The sequence below is a fragment of the Canis lupus genome, chromosome 10 (genome assembly GCF_048164855.1).
Source record: "Canis lupus baileyi chromosome 10, mCanLup2.hap1, whole genome shotgun sequence".
NCBI classification, from domain to species: domain Eukaryota; kingdom Metazoa; phylum Chordata; class Mammalia; order Carnivora; family Canidae; genus Canis; species Canis lupus.
The window spans coordinates 1,797,845-1,820,059 of NC_132847.1; the positions used below are offsets into that span (position 1 = coordinate 1,797,845).

The 22,215-nt window shown below is 38.9% G+C and overlaps 1 protein-coding gene across 5 annotated transcripts in view; it reads right to left on the reverse strand.

Moving 5' to 3' along the window:
• LOC140641095 (immunity-related GTPase family M protein 1-like) overlaps positions 1–19,734 on the reverse strand; it is a 37,075-nt gene extending 17,341 nt beyond the window's left edge. For 4 of the 5 annotated variants that reach the window (XM_072840407.1, XM_072840406.1, XM_072840404.1 and 1 more), the window contains exon 1: positions 19,429–19,734. The gene's annotated coding sequence lies outside the window, so the exon portion shown is untranslated. The remainder of the gene's footprint in view (positions 1–19,428) is intronic. The other variant, XM_072840405.1, reaches the window with a different exon arrangement.
• Positions 19,735–22,215: the final 2,481 nt, after the last annotated feature.

Consider the following 22,215-nt stretch of genomic DNA (forward strand, 5'->3'; position numbering starts at 1 on the left):
GGGGAAAATTAACAAGGCAGGAAACCACAAATGTTGGAGAGGATGCGGAGAAAAGGGAACCCTCTTACACTGTTGGTGGGAATGTGAACTGGTGCAGCCACTCTGGAAAACTGTGTGGAGGTTCCTCAAAGAGTTCAAAATAGGCTTGCCCTTCGACCCAGCAATTGCACTGTTGGAGGTTTACCCCAAAGTTTCAGATGCAATGATACGCCGGGACACCTGCACCCCGATGTTTCTAGCAGCAATGTCCACAACAGCCAAACTGTGGAAGGAGCCTCGGTGTCCATCGAAAGATGAATGGATAAAGGTTTATGTATACAATGGAATATTACTCAGCCATTAGAAACGACAAATACCCACTATTTGCTTCAACGTGGATGGAACTGGAGGGTATTATGCTGAGTGAAGTAAGTCAATCGGAGAAGGACAAACAGTGTACGTTCTCATTCATTTGGGGAATATAAGTAATAGTGAAAGGGAATATAAGGGAAGGGAGAAGAAATGTGTGGGAAATATCAGAAAGGAGACAGAACATGAAGACTCCTAACTCTGGGAAACGAACTAGGGGTGGTGGAAGGGGAGGAGGGCGGGGGGTGGGGGTGAATGGGTGACGGGCACTGAGGGGGGCACTTGACGGGATGAGCACTGGGTGTAATTCTGTATGTTGTTAAATTGAACACCAATAAAAAATAAATTTATTATTTAAAAAAAAGAACTGAGATCCTGGGGTCCTGGAATCCAGCCCTGCATCGGGCTCCCCACTGAGCAGGGAGCCTGCTTCTCCCTCTCTCTGTGCCATATCACCGCTCCCCTCTCATGCTCTCTATTTCAAATAAATAATCTTTTAAAAAGATTAATTCATCTCTAAATAGCTATGGTTCATGCAAAGCCGTTTATTTTATCTCAACTTATTTATCCATTCTCTGTCAGTGCCTATTCTCTCCTTTTTCTCAGTTATGAAGACTGCCGCTAGGAGCACACATCTACATGTCTCCTGTATACAATTTTTTAAAGTTTTTATTTAAATTTTAGTTAGCTAATATACAGCATAATATTATTTTCAGGTGTACAATATAGTGATTCAACACTTACATGCAACACTTGGTGCTCATACAGCCATGTGCACTCCTTAATCCTCCTCACTGGTTTCGCCCATCCCCTGACCCCTTCCCCCTTTGGTAAACATTAGTTTGTTCTCCCAGTGTTTATAGCAACATTATGTACAATAGGAAATTATGGATAATGCTGCTGTAAACATAGGGGTGTATGTATTCTTTCAAATCAATATATCTGTATATTTGGGGTAAATACCTAGCAGTGCAAAAAAAAAGTTACCTAGTAGTGCAATTGCTGGATCATAAGGTAGTTCTATTTTTAACTTTTTGAGCAAACTCCATACTGTTTTTCCAGTATACTGGCTACACTAGTTTGCCTTCCCACCAACTGTGCAAGAAGGTTCCCCTTTCTCCACATCCTTGTCAACTCTTGTTTCTTGTCTTCTTGATTTTAGCCATTCTGACAGGTGTGAGGTGATACCTCATTGTAGTTTTAATTTGTATTTCCCCACCCATTCCTTCACTTTTAATTAGAAAACGCCTTTAAGTCTAAAATGAGTCTCTCTGGGTGTCTAGGTGGCTCAGTCAGTTAAGAAGTTGCCTTTGACTTGGGTCATGATCTCAAGGTCCTGGGATCAAGCTGCATATCAGGCTCCCTGCTCCATAGGAAATATGCTTCTCCCTCTCTCTCTCTGCTGCTGCTCCCCCTGCTTGTGCTCTCTCTCTCAAATGAATAAATAAATTCAATCTTTATAATAAAATAAAATAGTCTCTTGTAGATTTTTTAATCCATTCTGATAACCTGTGTCTTTTGATGAGTGTGTAGTCCATTTACATTCAAAGTAATTATTCATAGATATGTATTTAGTACCATTTTATAACATGCTCATCATTGTTTCTGGAGATTTTCTGTTTCTTTCTTGCCTTTGTCAGTTTTGGTCTCTCCTTTGCACTCAAAACTCTTTGGTCTAGGGGAATCTGGTTGGCTCAGTTGGTTAAATGTCTGACTCTTGATTTCAGGTCAGATCATGATTTTAGGGTCCTGAGATCAAGCCCTGGTAGGTCTCTGCACTGAGCATGTACTCTCTCTCTTCCAAAATAAAATAAAATAAAATTTTAAAAATAAAAAAATTAAACACTTTTGTCTGGCCACATAGTATGGGCAGGGGTTTGTTCTAGTCTTCATGGGAAGGGCCTCTCATACCGAGACTGAGGCTAGCTGATTTAGAACGGCAGTCTCACCAGTGTAGAGGACTGAGGCTTGGTGTAAACAAGTTAGGCTGACAATATTAGCCTTGTGCTGCTTCCAGCAGTTGGAGCTAAAATGTATGGGAGGGAAATGGTGCAAGGCAAACGAATTGTTCCAGGAGAGGCATCTATGTGAATGCTTCTTTACAAGATCATGCTCCAAGAAGAGTAAATAATCTCTCTCCTGTGTACCTCAATCATTCTTCAGATCCCTGATCCCAAGCTGCCTCACCTGAGCTGTTTGCCTGCCTTCTTTCCAGAAGCAGCACAGCCAAGTATTCTGACCTCTAAAACTCCAGGCATTAAGCTCAGCTGGTTGCAAGAACTCATATTTAGTCCCTCTTGTTTTCCAAGTCAATGGCTTTGGGGAAATGTTCTCCTAGTGTGTTCCCCCATGTGCTTCTCTCATTCTCTCTCTCTCTCTCTCTCTCACCTTCTCCATATCCCTGGCTTCCTTCAGTTCTGCAGCACCCAACATCCCTTTCTCCTCTAAACCATGACTCCACACTTCCTACCTTCTTCAATGTGACTTTTTCTCTCCCTTTAATTGTACAGCTTGTTCTGTCAGTCTTCTGGTCAATTTCTGAAGTATTCAGGATGATTTTATAATTATCTAGTTGGGTTTGTGGGACAAGAGGAACCTAGGGTCCTCCAACTCCACTGCATTCTTCCTCTCTCCAAGCCAGTCCTTAGTGAGAATAGATGCAATTTTTTTCAACAAAATTCAACATAATATCACAAGAATCATACATCAGAATAAAAGAATAAATGGGATTTATCCCTAGAACCCAAGCATAATTTCACATGAGCAAATCAATGTATACAATATACCACATAAAAGGAATAAGATAAAAAAAACTATATGGTCAACTCAGTTGAAGCAAAAAAACTTTTTGACAAAATTAAATGCCTTTTCATAAATAAAATGTTCAGCAAATTGTGTACAGCAGGAAGGTAAGTCAACATAATAAATGCCATATAGGCAGGTTCCCAGCTAACAACAAACTCAACAGTGAAAAGTAGAAATCTTTTCCTCTAATATCAGGAACAAAACAAAGATACTTAGTCACACCAATTCTATGCAAAATGGTACTGTAAGTTCTAGCCATAGCAATCAGGAAAAAAAAAAAGATATAAAAGTCATCTATGCCACAAAGGAAGAAGTAAACCCAAGGATTTCACCAAAAACTGTTAAAACTAATCAACAAATTTAGTAAAGTTTCAAGATCCAAACTGAGTATACAAAAATCTGTTGCACTTCTGGACACTAAAAATGAACTAGCTGAAACACAAGTTAAGAAAATTCCAAAAGCACCAAGTAATAAAATTAAATTCCATCCATAGGTGAATGAATTATATATGTAGATATAAAATATAAAATTTATATGTATATATAATATATTTATAAAGTAAATATTACTCAGCCATAAAAAAGAAGAAGGTCTTGCCATTTGCAACAACAACGTGAATAGATTTAGAGAATAAAATGCTAGGTGAAAGAAGTCCATCAGAGTAAGACAAATATCACATGATTTCACTCATATGTGGAATTTAAGAAACAAAAGAAACAAAGAAAAAAAGTAGGAAAAAAAGAGAGATCCTGAAACACAGAACACAACTGGTGGTTGCCAGAGGGGAGGTGGATGGGTGGGGTTATTGGTAAAACAGGTAAAGAAGATTAGGATCAAACCATATCTGGGGGCATCACAATGCCAGATTTCAGGTTGTACTACAAAGCTGTGGTCATCAAGACAGTGTGGTACTGGCACAAAAACAGACACATAGATCAATGGAACAGAATAGAGAACCCAGAAGTGGACCCTCAGCTTTATGGCCAACTAATATTCGATAAAGGAGGAAAGACTATCCACTGGAAGAAAGACAGTCTCTTCAATAAATGGTGCTGGGAAAATTGGACATCCACATGCAGAAGAATGAAACTAGACCACTCTCTTTCACCATACACAAAGATAAATTCAAAATGGATGAAAGATCTAAATGTGAGACAAGAGTCCATCAAAATCCTAGAGGAGAACACAGGCAACACCCTTTTTGAATTCGGCCACAGTAACTTCTTGCAAGATACATCCACGAAGGCATAAGAAAAAAATGCAAAAATGAACTATTGGGACTTCATCAAGATAAGAAGCTTTTGCACAGCAAAGGATACAGTCAACAAAACTCAAAGACAACCTACAGAATGGGAGAAGATATTTGCAAATGACATATCAGATAAAGGGCTAGTTTCCAAGATCTATAAAGAACTTATTAAACTTAACACCAAAGAAACAAACAATCCAATCATGAAATGGGCAAAAGACATGAAGAGAAATCTCACAGAGGAAGACACAGACACGGCCAACATGCATATGAGAAAATGCTCTGCATCACTTGCCATCAGGGAAATACAAATCAAAACCACAATGAGATACCACCTCACACCAGTGAGAATGGGGAAAATTAACAAGGCAGGAAACCACAAATGTTGGAGAGGTTGTGGAGAAAAGGGAACCCTCTTACACTGTTGGTGGGAATGTGAACTGGTGCAGCCACTCTGGAAAACTGTGTGGAGGTTCCTCAAAGAGTTAAAAATAGAACTGCCCTACAACCCAGCAATTGCACTGTTGGGGATTTACCCCAAAGATTCAGATGCAATGAAACGCCGGGACACCTGCACCCCGATGTTTCTAGCAGCAATGTCCACAACAGCCAAACTGTGGAAGGAGCCTCGGTGTCCATCGAAAGATGAATGGATAAAGAAGATGTGGTTTATGTATACAATGGAATATTACTCAGCCATTAGAAATGACAAATACCCACCATTTGCTTCGACGTGGATGAAACTGGAGGGTATTATGCTGAGTGAAGTAAGTCAATCAGAGAAGGACAAACAGTGTATGTTCTCATTCATTTGGGGAATATAAGTAATAGTGAAAGGGAATATAAGGGAAGGGAGAAGAAATGTGTGGGAAATATCAGAAAGGGAGACAGAACATAAAGACTCCTAACTCTGGGAAACAAACTAGGGGTGATGGAAGGGGAGGAGGGCGGGGGGTGGGGGTGAATGGTTGACGGGCACTGAGGGGGGCACTTGTCGGGATGAGCACTGGGTGTTATTCTGTATGTTGGTAAATTGAACACCAATAAAAATTATTTTATTAAAAAAATAAAATAAAAAATAAACTAGTTATGTTAAAAAAAAGAAGATTAGGAGCACATTTTTGGTGATGAGCACTGAGTAATTTATAGATTTGTTCACACACTATATTCTACACCTGAAACAAAATAACTATATATTAATTATGCTTCAATAAAAATATCATACATCTGTTATAGTAGCAAAAGTCATTTGTTTGCATTTCAATAAAAAAGAAATAAAAGAATAAAATACTTAGGAATAAATCTAACCAAGAAGGTGAGAGACATGTGTACTGAAAATTCTAAGACATTGATGTAAGAAAGTGAAAAAGACACAAATAAATGTGTTTGCACTTGTGGACTGGAAGAAACGATATTGTTAAAATGTCCATATTACCTAGAGCAAACTACAGGTTCTATTTGATCCCTGAATTTTTCACAAAAATAGAACAAATGATCCTAAGATTTTTATGGAACCACAGAAGAACCTGCATAGTCAAGCCAATCTTAACAAAGAATAAACTGGATGTATCACACTTCCTGATTTAAAATTACATTGCAAAGCTATGGTAATCAAAACAGTAAGGTATTGGCATGACAACAGACACAGACCTATGAAACATAAGTACCTAGAAATAAACCCAAGTCTATATAATCAATTTATTTATGACAAAGAATATAAGAATATAAAAAAGGGGTAAGGACAGTCCCTTTAATAAATAGTGTTGAATAAACAGGACAGCCTCATGCAAGAGAATGAAACTGGACAATTATACATCACAAACACTAGGACAAAATGGATCAAATACTTGAGTTTAACACCTGAAACTATAAAACTCCTAGAAGAAAATATATATTTGGTAAACCCCTTGACATCAATCTTGGCTATGATTTTCTGGATCTGACTCCAAAAACAAGGCAACAAAAGCAAAAATAAACAAGTGGGATGAAATCAAGTCAAATTAGAAAGCTTCAGCATAGCAGAAGGAATCATTGAAAAAAAGAAAAAGCAATTTACTATATGGGAGAAACTATTTGTAAGTCACATCTGAAAAGGGGTTAATATCCAAAAGGTATTAAAAAAACTCATACAACTCAGTAGCAAAAAAGAAAAATACATATGATTAAAAGATGCACAGAGTATATGACTACATATTTTTCCAAAGAACAATTATACAGATGACTTAAAGGTAAATGAAAAGATCCTCAACATCCTTGTCTTCATGGAAATGCTCATCAAAACCACAATGATACATAACCTCGCACTTGTTAGAATGACTATCCTCAAAAGACTAGAAATAATAAGTACTGACAAAGATGTGGAGGAAAGGGAATATATTTTTTTAAGATTTTTAAAAATGTATTTATTCATGAGAGATACAGAGACGTAGGCAGAGGGAGAAGTAGGCTCCGGCAGGGAGCCCAATCTGGCACTTGATCCCAGGACCCCAGAATCATGACCTGAGCCAAAGGCAGACATTCAACTACTGAGCCAACCCAGACATCCCTAGGAAAGGGAATCTTTATGCACTGTTAATGGGAATGTGAATTGTTACAGCCACTATGGAAAACAGTATAGAATTTCCTTTAAAATTTGAGAATAAAACTACCATATGATCCACGACTCCCCTTCTGAGTATTCAACCAAAGGTAATGAAAAACACTAATTTGAAGAGATATATGCACCCCCATGTTCACTGCATCATTATTTATAGTAGCCAAGATATGAAAACACCTTTAAATGTTAATCAATGGATTAAGAAATCAATGGACAAAGAAAATCAATGGATTAAGAAATCAATGGACAAAGAAAATGTGAGATGCAATGAAACACCGGGACACCTGCACCCCGATGTTTCTAGCAGCAATGTCCACAACAGCCAAACTGTGGAAGGAGCCTCGGTGTCCATCAAAAGATGAATGGATAAAGAAGATGTGGTCTAGGTATACAATGGAATATCACTCAGCCATTAGAAATGACAAATACCCACCATTTGCTTCGACGTGGATGGAACTGGAGGGTATTATGCTGAGTGAAATGAGTCAATCGGAGAAGGACAAACATTATATGGTCTCATTCATTTGGGGAATATAAATAATAGTGAAAGGGAATAGAAGGGAAGGGAGAAGAAATGTGTAGGAAATATCAGAAAGGGAGACAGAACATGAAGACTCCTAACTGGGAAATGAACTAGGGGTGGTGGAAGGGGAGGAGGGCGGGGGTGAATGGGTGATGGGCACTGAGGGGGGCACTTGTCGGGATGAGCACTGGGTATTATTCTGTATGTTGGAAAATTGAACACCAATAAAAAATAAATTTATTATTAAAAAAAAGAAAATGTGAGTTATAATCATTTATATATTTATAATATTTATATATTTATAAAATAAATGTATATATAAAATATGTGGTAAACATATAATTGTGACATATAAATTTATATATAATAGTGATATACATAATGTAATGTTATTCAGTTATAAAAAAGAATAAAATCTTGAAATCTTGCTACTTGCTACAACATGGGTAGAACTTGAAGGCTTTAACTAAGTAAAATAATTCAGAGAATGACAAATAACATTTGATCTCACCATTTGTGGAATCTAAAAACCAAAACAAAACAAAACCCTAAAACAATATCCTAGATAAAGAGAACAGAAAAAGTCCTCTGTGTGGTATACTTGAGTCTTCACATTTTGAATTAATGCCTTTATTTTGTGATCACTCTCAATAGTTTAACTGAGTTCTGAATTCTAGATACAACAACATTTTCTCTTAGAACTCTAAAGATCTATCTTCTTCAAGCATGCCTTGTTGCCAGTAAAAAGCCCAATGCCAATTCCATACTTATTCCTTGGATGGTCACCTGTTTGTCTCCAGGGAAAATTCATCCCTGGGGTTCAGTAGTGTCACCAGGCACTAGTGACCTGGAGTACTTCCACTTACCACTCAGTATTCAGAAGGCTCTTTAAATGACAGCTGACGGGGATCCCTGGGTGGCTCAGCAGTTTAGCGCCTGCCTTTGGCCCAGGGCGCGATCCTGGAGTCCCAGGATCGAGTCCCGCGGCCGGCTCCCTGCATGGAACCTGCTTCTCCCTCTGCCTGTGTCTCTGCCTCTCTCTCTCTCTCTCTCTCTCTCTCTCGAATAAATAAATAAATAAATCTTAAAAAAATAAAAAATAAATAAAGGACAGCTGGTGTGAAAAGACATAGAGGAAACTGAAATGCATATTACCAAGTGAGAGAAACCAATCTGGAAAGGATAAATACTGCACGATTCCAAAGGCATAACATTCTAAAAAAGGCAAAACTGTAGAGTCAATAAAAAGACCAGTAGTTCCCAAAGGTTCAGAGGAGGTAGGGATAAGTTGATGGAGCATAGAGGCCGTTTAGGGCAGTGAAACCAGTCTGTGTGATATGACAACGGTGGTTAAATTATACTTTTGTTAAAACCCATAGAATACACAGCACCAAGAGTGACCCCAGAAAGATGGATCAGTTTGGGTTCATGAATTGTACAATGAATGATGTGAGTTGTTGATAGTGGGGGCTATAGGTGTGTGAGGGCAGGGGATACATGGGAACCCTCTGTACCTTCTGCTCCATTTTGCCGTGACAGTAAAACTGCTTTGAGATATAGTCTATTGAAAAAGATAATGTCTGCTGACATCATTCTTCACCCTTGGCTTTGTGCTTTATTACATTTTCTAAGTGTTGTATGTGTTCAGCAGCTTGCTGCTGTAGGATATATATGATATTACATACATACATACACACAGCATAAAGCAACATATACAGAGACACCAGGGTGGTTAGGTGTCGGACTCTTGGTTTTGGCTCAGGTCAAGATCTCAGGGTCTTGGGATAGAGGCCAACATTGGGCTTCTGGCTCACTGGGGAGTCTGCTTGAGGATTTTTTCCCTCTCTCTCTACTCCTCCCCTGCTTGCAGACACTCTTTCTGTCTAAAATAAATAAATAAATCTTTAAAAAAGATATACAATATAAAAAAAGATATAAATACCTGTGAACTCAACTCCCAAAATTAAGAACTAGAAGGTTTCTTGTATAACTGAATATTCCTACACCCTTCACCCCATATCATGTCTCTCTCTGTATCTTTTCAGACATATAGCACCTTCCCATTTTGAGTTTATCATTTTTTGCTTCCCTCAATTTTTACCATAGATGTATACTTCCTCATAATATATATCATTTGGCCGGACACCTGGGTGGCTCAGTAGTTGAGCATCTGCTGTCAGCTCAGGGCGTGATCCTGGAGTCCCAGGATTGAATCCCACATCGGGCTCCCTGCCTGGAGCCTGCTTCTGTCTCTGCCTATATCTCTGCTTCTGTGTGTGTGTGTCTCTCATGAATAAATAAATAAAATCTTTAAAAAATATATCATTTATCTTTCTTTGGGGAGTGTCTCAGAAAAATATAATTATTTTGTGTGCCATCTTCTATAAGCTGCTTTTCATTTTTAATTGTTTCTATCACATGTGTTTCCATTTTGCCAAGAAAGCACATGTAATCTCTCTTTTCCCTGCAAATGGAAATTTGAGTTTGGGGTTCTTTAAAGTTGTTTCTTTCTCTTCTACACAGTTCTGCTATAAACATCTTACATATGTTTCTGGTACACCTGTGCAGAACTTTCTCCAGAAATAGGAGTGGACTTTCTGGATCATAATATATGGATACTTACACATTTCACAAAAGGAAGAGAATGTGTTACTTATCAAGCAGTATCAAATTTCCCATCATTCAGATATTTTCTGTATTTCTAGTGCTACTAGACAGTTGAGAAGGACCTGCCTGCCCTTACACTCAAGTGTGGAGTAAACTTGCAACTTGGTGTCTATGACCACCCATTTCTTTCTAGAGGAGATTACATGATATCAGACCACCTCTGTATCTGAAGCAGCTTCCTGAATCATGTCCTTTAAGCTCTAGAGGAGCTGCTGGCTCATCTTCCTGGATTTTCCTCTTAATGAACTTCCCCTAGGCAGCCAGTGTTCTCAAACATATCCACAACATTATCTAGTACAACTCTAACATTACACAAGGAGTACTGCTACTAAAAATTTTTTAGACTTAAGTCTGTTCTGGACTGAAGTATGTATCCCCAAGTTCCTATATTGAAGCCCTAACCTCTATTGTGACTGTATTGAAGGAAGTTCTTTAAGGAGGTAATGAAGGTTAACTGAGCTTAGATGGGTGGGACCCTGATCCAATAGGACTTGTGTCCTTAGAGGAAGAGACACCATAGGTGCACACACACAGAGAAAGTCCATATGACGACACAGCAGAAGGTGGCCATCTGCAAGCCAAGGAGAGAAGCTTCAGGAGAAGCAAAACCTATTGGCACCTTGATCTTAGACTTCCAGCCTCCCTAAGAGTGAGAAAATTAATTTATGTTGCTAAGCCCCCCAGTCCATGATATTTTATTATGGTAACCTTATCAAATGAACCTCCTGAGAGCTGTTTCCAGAATCTGATATGATTCCCAATAGATTTTTATTCCAATTCAACCCCTCAGTTTCTCTTCATTGGATTGGAAGTCTGCTTTTAATTAGGTTTGAAAGGACTCTTAAGAATTGAACACCAATAAAAAATAAATTTATAATAAAAAAAGGACTCCTAAGAATTAAAAAAAAATAATAATTAATTCCCTTTTGTCACTGAGGCCTTGAAAACTCTCTTCTTTCTGCCAGCACCATGGCCAGCTATGGGGAGCTGTTCACCTGGATCCATGGGTCCAAGTGACTCCTGGCTGGCCTCCATCCAATCTGCCACAGAGTCTCTATCATCATTCCTTCATCATAACCACACAACACTGATTGGGCTACAGTGCATGAGAGAGCCAGAGTGGCCCACTGAGACCCTGAGTGTGCTCTGAATGCTGAGGACACAAGGCTGAGTTCATGTCCCAGCCTTTTCCTGGGAGCAAAGTGAATGAAGACTTCCCTGACCATGGTTCCTCTCACTGAATTCAACTAGAGAGATATTTTATGTTTCATGAACTATAAAATATATTTTTGGCCTTTTGCTTCCTGACCACTTAAGAAGATCAAAAGTTGACTACCCAAAAGATATGACATATATCTTATGACTTATATTTAGTGCCATTTGCAAATCTAAACACACAGTGCCATTTTCAAATCTAAACATACAGTGAAAAGTCCCATGAAATCAGTGATAAGAAAATGACTGTTGAGAAGGAATTTAAATGACTCAAGAAGCCCACAAAAGCAAATGTTGATGCTGTGCTTCTAGTATCATCGATCAGAGACAAAGAAATTCAGGCTATCTGGTTGCAAGATGGGTGTCCAGGCTGGTGAAGTAGAAATGTTTCCTATCCTCACTAAAGTTTGGGTGGAACTTCCTTTCCACCACACATGTGCCTTCATTTCATAGACCAGCATGTGACTGTGATGCTCAGCACCTCCTTATTAGAGAAGATGGTGGCAATGGAAGTGTTTCATGTTGTCATTTTTCTCAGAGGCCAGTGGGAAGAAGCAGACAATAGAAATGTAGGCAAAACATTTAGAATGAAGTTACTCAAAGCAAACTCTGCTGTGCAGGGAGCAAAGCAAAGTGTCTCTCAGGTAAAGACTATCCCAGGACTAATAGTAGTTGCAGTGTAGGAAATATGGTCAATGAGATTATAGTAGTGGTGTATGGTGTAATCTGGTAGCTACATTTGGGGTGAGCACAGAAGAACATACAGAGTTGTTGATTCATTATGTTGTTCATATGAAGCTAATGTAACAATGTGTGTCAAATATACTTCAATTATATATATATATATAATATATAATACATATATTATATATATATATAATATCCCAGGAGTTATCATTAAAAGAATGAAATGAGAGAAGGCCTGGCATTGTGGATATGAGGAATCAAGATGAAACCTGTCTCCTTCCCTGCTCTCTACAGTGATCAATCCACTAATTAATGTAGTACCTAGAGGCATCCTGGCTACCCAAAAAGTGGCTGCCTATTACTCTCTTTCCTCTAGAACCAGACTACTGACCAGGCCAGTCACAACATAACCCTGGACCTCATTCCACATATGTAAAACAAGGAACAGGAGGACTAAGCTATTTGAAGACTCCTTTTGAATCAATGTTTTTTGGTTTTGTGACTCTTGGAAGCACAGTTTCCCTGCCCACCTAAGTATAGACTTGCTGACAGCAGGTTTGACTCAGTCAAGGAATTCAGCTGCCCTTGGGGATCTGACACTTTACAGTTGTCCCATGCAGAGTCACAAGGACTGATGTGAAATGTCCTCTCAAGTCTCTGAGTCCAGAGGTCTGCTTCAGACCGAGCAGCCTCCTTCCTAAGGTCAACTCTAAGGGGGCAGGTAGTGATGACAACAATCCCCCTTCTGTTACAAGCAGCACTAAGACCACCTCCAATTCCATTCCTCCTTACTCAGTTGACTCCAAAAATCCTGTGTCCTTGTGTAGACATGGTATTAGCTAGTTTCACTCTTACAAAATGGGTTCACCTGGGCCTGAACACCAGGTATCAGCACTAGTGCTTTTGTCAGTATTATTTCTGTTGCAAGAGCTTTGTTCAGGCTGCCATAACAAAATTCCACAGTTTGGGTAGCTTAAACAAAAGAAGTTGATTTTCTCACAGTTCTGGGTCTAGAAGTCATATATCAAAGTGTTTTCAGGATTGGTTTCTTCTGAGGCTTCTATCTTTGGTTTGCAGAATCTTTTGTACACATGGTCTTTCCTCTGTGTACCTGCTTGTTTGTGTCACACTTTCCTCTGCTTAAAAGGAATCATAATGGATTAGGGCCCATCCTAAAGGTCTCATTTTAACTTCATTGTCTCTTTGAAGCCCTTATCTCCAAATATAGTTACATTGTGACTTATTGAGGGTTAGATCTTTATCAAAGGAATTAAGGTGGGAGTGGGGACACAATTCAGCCCAGAATAGCTTTCAGGTAACTCCACCAGCCTAGAGCACAGAGGAGGAACAAATGGGGTTACTTACCTCCTTGTCACCTTAAGGTTTTGCTTTCTTGTGTCCACTAAATCCTTTACCATTCATTCATCTACTTCCCAGTTTCCCTCTTGTCCTTTGCTGCTTTCTCCTCTGGAGAGTGTGTGTATGTATCACTATTTGGAATGGCTTTATATGTATATATAGGAAATGGCAGTCAAGGATCACAACCTTTGATTGAGGCAGCAATACAGACTGAAAGGCTGTTGCAACTCAGAGATATCAGAGGCAAATGAGGGAGAAGGAGGAAAACCAACCTCTCATTAATGTCAGAGAGATAAGAAATTACTACACTATCCCCACATTAAGTCATTTTCTGGCACATAATAGTCACTCAGTAAGTACTAGCTGGTTAAAAACTGTATCCACAAAAATCAGAGGCCATAAATAAGGAAAATGAAGAGAATAGAAAAAATTCTTGAAAACATAAAATGTGAGAATTGGGGAGGGGTGTGGGAGAAATAGTACAAGGCTTAGAAAATGAGGCACTCCTTCAAAAGGCAAAAATAAAGTTTAAAGCTCTTCATAAAAGGGGATCCCTGGGTGGCGCAGCGGTTTGGCGCCTGCCTTTAGCCCAGGGCGCGATCCTGGAGACCTGGGATCGAATCCCACATCGGGCTCTCGGTGCATGGAGCCTGCTTCTCCTTCTGCCTATGTCTCTGCCTCTCTCTGTGTGTGTGACTATCATAAATAAAAAATTTTTTAAAAAAAGAAAAAAATAATAAAGCTCTTCATAAATGGCCAGAGGTGATATCTGAAAATGGTTCATTATTCAGTTGACCCAGAAAACCCTATAAAATCTTTCACAGTAAGAGTTTTAAATCTTTGTTTTCACTTTAAGAACACAAGTGAAACTGTCCAGGCCATCAGGTGTAGGCATGTCCATAAAGTCATCAAGTGTCTGTAGGATGTCACTTTGCAGAAACGATTTGTGCCATTCCTGTCACTACAATGGTGGAATTGGTAAGTTGCCCAGGCCAAATAGTGCATCTGGACACAGGGTGAGCAGCCAAAAAAAGAGCACTGAATTTTTACTACACATATTTAAAGATGCAGAAATTAGTGCTGAACTTAAGGGTTTATATGTACAACCTCTGGTAATTGAGCACACCCAGGTGAACAAAGGCCCCAAGATGGGGCATAGGACTTACAGGCTTCACAGTCACATTACCCATACATGAGCTCTCCCTGCCACATTGAGATGATCCTTACTGAAAAAGAGCAAATTGTCTTTAAACTAGAAGAGGGTGTTACACAGAAGAAAAAGATATCCCAGAAGAAAATGAAGAAACGAAAGCTTATGGACAGGAGTAAGTTCTGTACAAAATAAATACAAAGAAAATTTAAAAAAATAATAACTAAAGTTTATAAATACGGTATTTTGCAGGCCTGTCAGATCCAAGTTGTAACTTCAGAAAATTCTTTTGATAAATAATGTGGCACGATGGGGCAACTTCTCCCCACAATTCTGGTGGCACAAAGTGGGGGGGGGGGTTTCCCTTCTATGTACTGACCCACCTTCCTTCCATGAAGATAATTGGAGGGTGGCAGTCATTAGTTCTGATTATCTATTGGGTAAAGTATCAAATCAAAGGCCTTGAGTTCTTGGGACTTAGTATCTCTCTTCTTTCTCCTTCACCCAGACCAGTGGGAGGCAGGCCTTGTTCTCAAGAGGACTCTTCCAGTTATAGAATGAAAAGCAGTGGATAGGAGGTTCTTTTTGTCACATGAACTTACCATCTACAGCCTACAGAGTATTTGATATGACCTATTTCTGCAAAACAAACTACCTCAAAACTTAGTGGCTTAAAAATAGGAACAGGTCAGAACATCTTATAATTTCATGGGTCAGGAACTCAAGCAGGACTGCACTGCTCCATGTGGCATCAATGGCAGTCAGCAGGTGGTGTTCAGATCCAGGATGCTTTCACTTATGTGTCTGGCTCCTTGGCTGGCATGACCAGATGACTTAACTCAGCCAGCACTGCAAACATAAGGCAATATGTGGCTTCTTCAAAACCTCCCACATGGCAGAGAAGGGTTCCTAGAAAGACTATTGAGAGATCTAAGTGGAAGCTACAAGGCTTTTATGCTCCACTCTCAGAATTCCTAGAACATAGTCCAAGTCACTAAGGTGAGACCAGATTCAAGGTGGTGAAGGGGAGGATATGAGAAGCAGAGAGCTTGCTGCCATGTCAGTTGAACTAAAATTTGGGTAGAGCAATGTTTTTGCTTCCTCTAAGAGATACCAGTAGTGTATGGGATCTGAAGCAGATAACACCTTATGCTATTTTTGAGAATTGAAAAATATAGCAACATTTTCTATATATGTCTTCTGAAGCAAAAGAGATAAAAGCAAAAATAAACTATTGGGATTACATCAAAATAAAAAGCTTATGCACAGTGTAGGAAACTATTCAAAACTAAAAGAAAGCCTACTTAATGGGAGAAGATGCTAGCAAATGACATTTTCAATAAAGGGTTAGTATCCAAAATGCATGAAAAACTGATATAACTCAATACTCAAAAAACAAATAATCCAGTTAAGAAATGGGCAAAAGCATGAATAAGCATTTTTCCAAAGAAGACATCCAGATAGACAACAGACACATGAAAAGATGCTCAACACCATTTATCATCAGGGAAATGGAAACCAAAACCACAATAAGATATTACCTCATACCTGTCAGAATGGCTAAAACAAAATCACAAAAAAACCAAAAGTGTTGGCAAGGATGTGGAGAAAAAGGAACCCTCTCTCACAGTTGATGGGGAAGTAAACTGGTATAGTCACTCTGCAAAACTGTATAGAGATTCCTCAAAAAGTTAAAAATAGAAATATCCTACCATCCAATATGTACTGAAAAAATACACAAACACTAATTCAAAGGGATACATGTACTCTGTGGATAAGCAGCATTATTTACAAGAGCCAAATAATGGAGGCAGCCCAAGTGACCATCAATAGATGAATGGGTGAAGAAGATATGATATATACATAGAATGGAATATTTTTCAGGCATTAAAAAAAGAATTAAATCCTGTCATTTGCAATGACATAGAAATAGAGAGTATAATGCTAAGGGAAACAAGTCAGTTAGTGAAAGACAAACACCATGTGATTTTACTTATATGTGGACTTTGAGAAACAAAAACAAATGAGCAAAGGGAATAAAAAAGAGAGAGACAAACCAAGAAACAAATTCAACTATAGGAAATAAACTGATGGTTCTCAGAGGGGATGACGGGGGATGGGTGAAACTGATGATGGGGATGAAAAAGTGCAGTTAACATGATGAGCAGAGCTATGTATAGAACTCTTGAATCACTATTATATACCTGAAACTAATTTAACACTGTATGTTAACTATACTGGAATTTAAAAACTTGATAAAAATAATAAAATAAAAATAGCTTGGGAGAATAATTGACTTTGACGTCTCATGATCTTTGCTCATGAGTAATCTAAGCATAAGTGTTAAAAACAAGTAAATAGATGTAAATTAATTTTTTAGATCTAAAATAAATTTTTTAAAATTAGATAAATATTTAAATCATTTCTGAAATCTTTTTGAAAAACTAAAACTTAATTTTGCTGAGTTAGATTAAGTAATGATTTAAGCTAATTTCGTTAAATTTCTAGATCATATGCAAATACATAAAATTATAAAACATTAATAATTAGACTTTCATATCTCTAATTTGGCTTCTTTATTCCTGAGAAACTAAAGATAAATGTAAGTCTGTTGGTAAACTTTTCTGGTATACTGTATAGAAAAATTGTACTATAAAAAGCACATGTTTCTAGAAGTTATAAAGTGTATTTATAAACTTTTCATTTCAAGAACACTGGTCTAACACAGTTAACAAGTGCCCACTACTTAATTTTCACTAAAAAATAAAGTTTCTAAGGGTTAAGAACACTAAATAATGTGTGTTGTTAAAGCTACTAAAAGTTTAAAAAGGAGGGGATCCCTGAGTGGCTCAGTGGGTTAGCGCCTGCCTTCAGCCCAGGGTGTGATCCTGGAGTCCCGGAATCGAGTCCCAGAATGGAGTCCCACATCAGGCTCCCTGCATTGTGCCTGTCTCTGCCTCTCTCTGTGTCTCTCATGAATATTTAAATAAAATCTTTTTTAAAAAACATTAAAAAGGAAACATATCTGAAAGAAAGAAAACTGGGATATGTATTTTTGGTTAAAAAAAAGTATATGGACTGGAGAAACATTTTTTTTTTTTTTGAGGTAAAAGAAAGTTGTAAAAAGATTATGAAAAAGGAATCTCTGGAAGGGAATTTATTCAAGGTCAGGACTGACTAACATTGCAATGAATGTTCTCATACAAAAATAAACTGGTGCAAAACTAGAACTTGGTTTCCTATCTATTAAAATGCAAAGATTTGTTTGTTTTAAACATTTGATCCACCTTTGGTAATAGGTTGTGAATGTTCCCTTACCATTTAAGGGATCTTCTTAGAAAACAAAGATCCTGTTATATGATGCATTTGCATAAGTGTATAATTGTTCTAGATCTTGTGAAATTCCTGGAAATTTGATATGTCCTAGTATAATGTTATCACTTGTAATTACTCTCCTACCTTCTGCAATTGCTGTCATCAAAACTGAGGCTCACACTGAAAGAACTACCCCAGAATATCAGGAAAATGCTCCAGCTGACATTCATGCGAAGGCAGCCCCCAAAAGAATCTATAAAGACTGTGGCACATGTGGACAAAATCCATTCTGCTGCTGCAAAAATGTCCCTCATTGCCTCAGAGATTTTTGCCATTCTGATGTCAGGCTATCATGGCAACACTCTGCTTCTGACCCAGAGAAAATAAGATAGATAAACAATGGCTGTAACTTGAACAGTCAGGGCTTTTTGGGAAACCCAAAACAGCTGCTTTGTTTTTCTTGGCTCACTAGCAGCTCCTTTTTGTTGTTGTTTTTTCATTCCTTCTCCCATCATATGCATTTAAAATGACTCAAACTATGGCTAGACATTGGAAGGGGGACTTCTATAAAATTGTGGAAACAGTCTACCAGCAATGTCTGACTTGTCAGGCCCATTATCCCGGAAAAATTACTTTTGCCCTAGAGGCTTCACACCTCCTCTTCTGAGACAGTTGTATACCCACAGCTCATCTTTATCCTAGTGTCACCTAGCACTGGTTATCAGTATGTTCTTTGTGTGTGTTTTCCAGTTAGCTTGAAGCTCTGCTGCACGGCTGATGCCCTCACAGTGGCAAAGGAATTGTTAATGACTTCTTTCTTTTTCTCTACTTCTCTTAGTTTAAAAACATTTCCTTTCCTACAGCTCAATGGAACTCCTTTCTTTTCTTTCTTTTTTTTTTTAAGATTTTATTTATTTATTTATTCATGAAAGACACACACAGAGAGAGAAGCAGGGACATAAGCAGAGGGAGAAGCAGGCTCCACGCAGGAAGCCTGATGTAGGACTTGATCCCAGGACACTGGGATCATGCCCTGAGCCAAAGGCAGACTCTCAACCACTGAGCCACCCAGGGGTCCCATGGATCTCCTTTCTATTTGCTAGATAAGATGCTGCCTAATCCATGAATCATTTAATAAAGCTGATTAGCTCATTAAAATTTATTGATTTGAATTTTTTCAACAGATTAATATGCATCATCTCCCCAGGGAAAGGTATTTAGGCAAGAGATGGGAAGTGTCCGATCCAGAAGCTCTTAGGGAAAAGGCCCTATGCACTGAGAGCCCTGACATTCACGTGATCCTTCTGCAGTTCTTATGAATAAAGTGTGTTCTGAAGCTGCTCTCTGAAAATGTCCCAAATAGTTAACTGCTTCATCCACCAGACATCCTGCCCTCAGTCTACCAAGTCCACAGCACCCAAAATGGAGCATCCAGTCTCTCCCACCCTTAGACCTACAGATCTATGATTCTATTTTTAGATCTCCACACAATCCAAAGTAGCCTCTTGCTTACCAGCTCCTGAAAGAAAAGAGACTTCTCGTGTCAGGGTTGAGCTCTGAATGTGTCCTCTGGCAGGGCAGGAAATGCAGAGCCTGGATGAAGTGCTCCCTGCAGCCCAGGGCAGAAACACTCCTCTGCACAGACTGGCCTCGCACTGGAACAGGTCCTGTGTGCTGGTGTGGTCACTCTGCAGAGATAAAAGAGCTGTCGCTTGCAATGTCTAAACTGTGTGTGAGGAGCTGGCGGGATTTAAATAATCTCTGGCCTCTGTTCCACCCTCACAGGAATTTGGCCAATAGTAAAGAGGCAGCCAGCACATTGTAGAGCCCTGCATTTCCAGGAACAGAAAGTGAAAGGAAAGTTCTGAGGGCTCCTTTTCTGAGAAACACAGGCATTGCCAGGAAGTGAAACTGAAAGGCACCATGGACAGTGATTTTGTGTGTTTTGGCAACATGAGTGAGAGGAAGGCACAGGATCCCAGGCAGGGGGCTTCTCAGCGACCCCCAAGAGGACACTCTAACCAGGCCCCAGGCTCCAGGCCAGGCAGAATCTGAATCTGGAATCAGAGAACACAGGCTGAGTCCTGGAAAATGACTCTCATGCCCACCCCCCCACCCCCCCCACCCCCCGTTAACCTTGGACAGCCCAAACTCCCTGGGGGTGAAGTCTAATAAACAGTGTATCTAGTCCTTGTCCCTGGTTCCTGGCACAGCTTCAGAAACCCTGGGAATTTCCTGAGTGAAAGAAGTTGACCTTGTTATGCTAATGAGTTGATTCCAGGTGGGATCCTAGGTAGCTTCAGGTCAGTGGCTGGCCACCAGGAAGACCAACCATGTTTAGAGGATGGGGACTTTGGGCCAGCTGGACCTCTGGGGAGGAGAAGGGAGATTGAAGATTAAGCTCAATCAAGTAGCCAATTACTTGAGCAATCATGTCTTTGTGATGAAACCTCAAGCAAAACTCTGACCACCAAGGCTCAGTGGGCTTCCTGGTTGATGTTCCAGGATAGTGGTGTGCTCTGGCTCCCTGGAGACAGGCATGAAAGCTGTGTACTCCCTCCCAGACCCATCCTATGTGTCTCTATCCTTTTAAATAAAACTATACTTGTAAGTATAACCCTTTCCTGATCGTGTGAAACATTCTAAGCAATTTATTTATTTTTTTCCTGTATGTGTTGAAAAGAAATCAACTATGTAGTTTACAAACCAAGAGCTATAAGATGTATACAATGCACGCAATGGCCATTCCTCAAGTTTCTGTAAGAGGGACTATGTCACCTTTACAGGTCCATTTAATGAACATGTAAAGAAATATACATATCTATTTTCTTCATTTTACAAAAATGGTAGCATTTCCTATGCAATGTCTTATACTGATTTGCTATTTGATAATTGTTATAGATGAGCACACTCAAAGCTCCTCCTGTAAAATTATTTTTATTCATGTCATTTTAAGAAACAACTGTTTTGTAGTTGAAGAAACAAGACCTATGTGAACAATTTTATGGTTTCAGATATCACTTTTAGGTTGTTAGTCCATTTTGATTTTGGGGGGGGCTATGGTGTGGAAAGTGGTCCCGCTACATCTTTTACATGTAGCTGTCCAGTTTTCTCAAAACCACTTGTTGGAAAATTGATTTTACCCTTTCCATATTCTTCTCTTCTTTCTTGTACCTTATAGATGTAGATTTATTTCTGGGCTTTCAGTTTTGTTCCATTGATCTTGTGTATATCTTTGTGCCAATACAATACTGTTTTAATTACTACCAGTTTAAAGTATCACTTGAGATCTGGAATTGTGATACCTCCAGCTTTGTTTTCCTTTCTCAGGATGGCTTTAGCTATTTGGGGTCCTTTGTGGTTCCATACAACTTTTAGAATTACTTGTTCCAGTTCTGTGAAAACTGCTGTTGGTATTTTGATAGGGATTGCACTAAATCTGTATAGTTCTATGCATTGTGTGGATATTTTACAATATTTGTTCTTCCACTGCATGAGATCTTTCCATTTGTTTGTGTCATCTTCAGTCTTTCATCAATGTTTTATAGTTTTCAGGATGCAGGTCTTTCACTGCTTTGATTAAGTTTGTTCCTAGGTATGTTATATTTTTGGTGCAATTTTAAATGGGATGCTTTTTGTAATTTCTCTTTCTGCTGCTGTATTATTAGTTTATAGAAGTGCAATGGGTTGGGATCCCTGGATGGTGCAGCGGTTTGGCGTCTGCCTTTGGCCCAGGGCGCGATCCTGGAGACCCGGGATCGAATCCCCCATCGGGCTCCCGGTGCATGGAGCCTGCTTCTCTCTCTGCCTGTGTCTCTGCCTCTCTCTCTCTCTCTGTGACTATCATAAATAATAAAAAAAATTTTTTAAAGGCTTAAAAAAAAAGAAGTACAATGGATTTCTGCACATTGATTTTGTATCCTGTAACATTTCTGATTTTATTGATCAGTTCTAGCAGTTCATTACCAGTTTGGATGCCTTTCATTCCTTTTTCTTGTCTGATTGCTGTGGCTAGAACTTATAGTGTTATCTTGAATAAATGTAGTAAGAGTGGATATCCTTGTCTTAATCCTGACCTTAGGGGAAATGCACTCAGGTTTTCACCATTGAGTATGATGTTCACTGTAAATTTTTCATATATAGGCTTTATAATGTTAAGGTTTGTTCCCTCTAAACCTGCTTTGTAGAGGGTTTTTAAATATGAGTACATGTTGTACTTTGTAGATGTTTTTTCTGCATTTATTGAAAGGATCATGTGATTTTACTCTTTCTGTTTTTCATGTGATATACCATGTTTGAT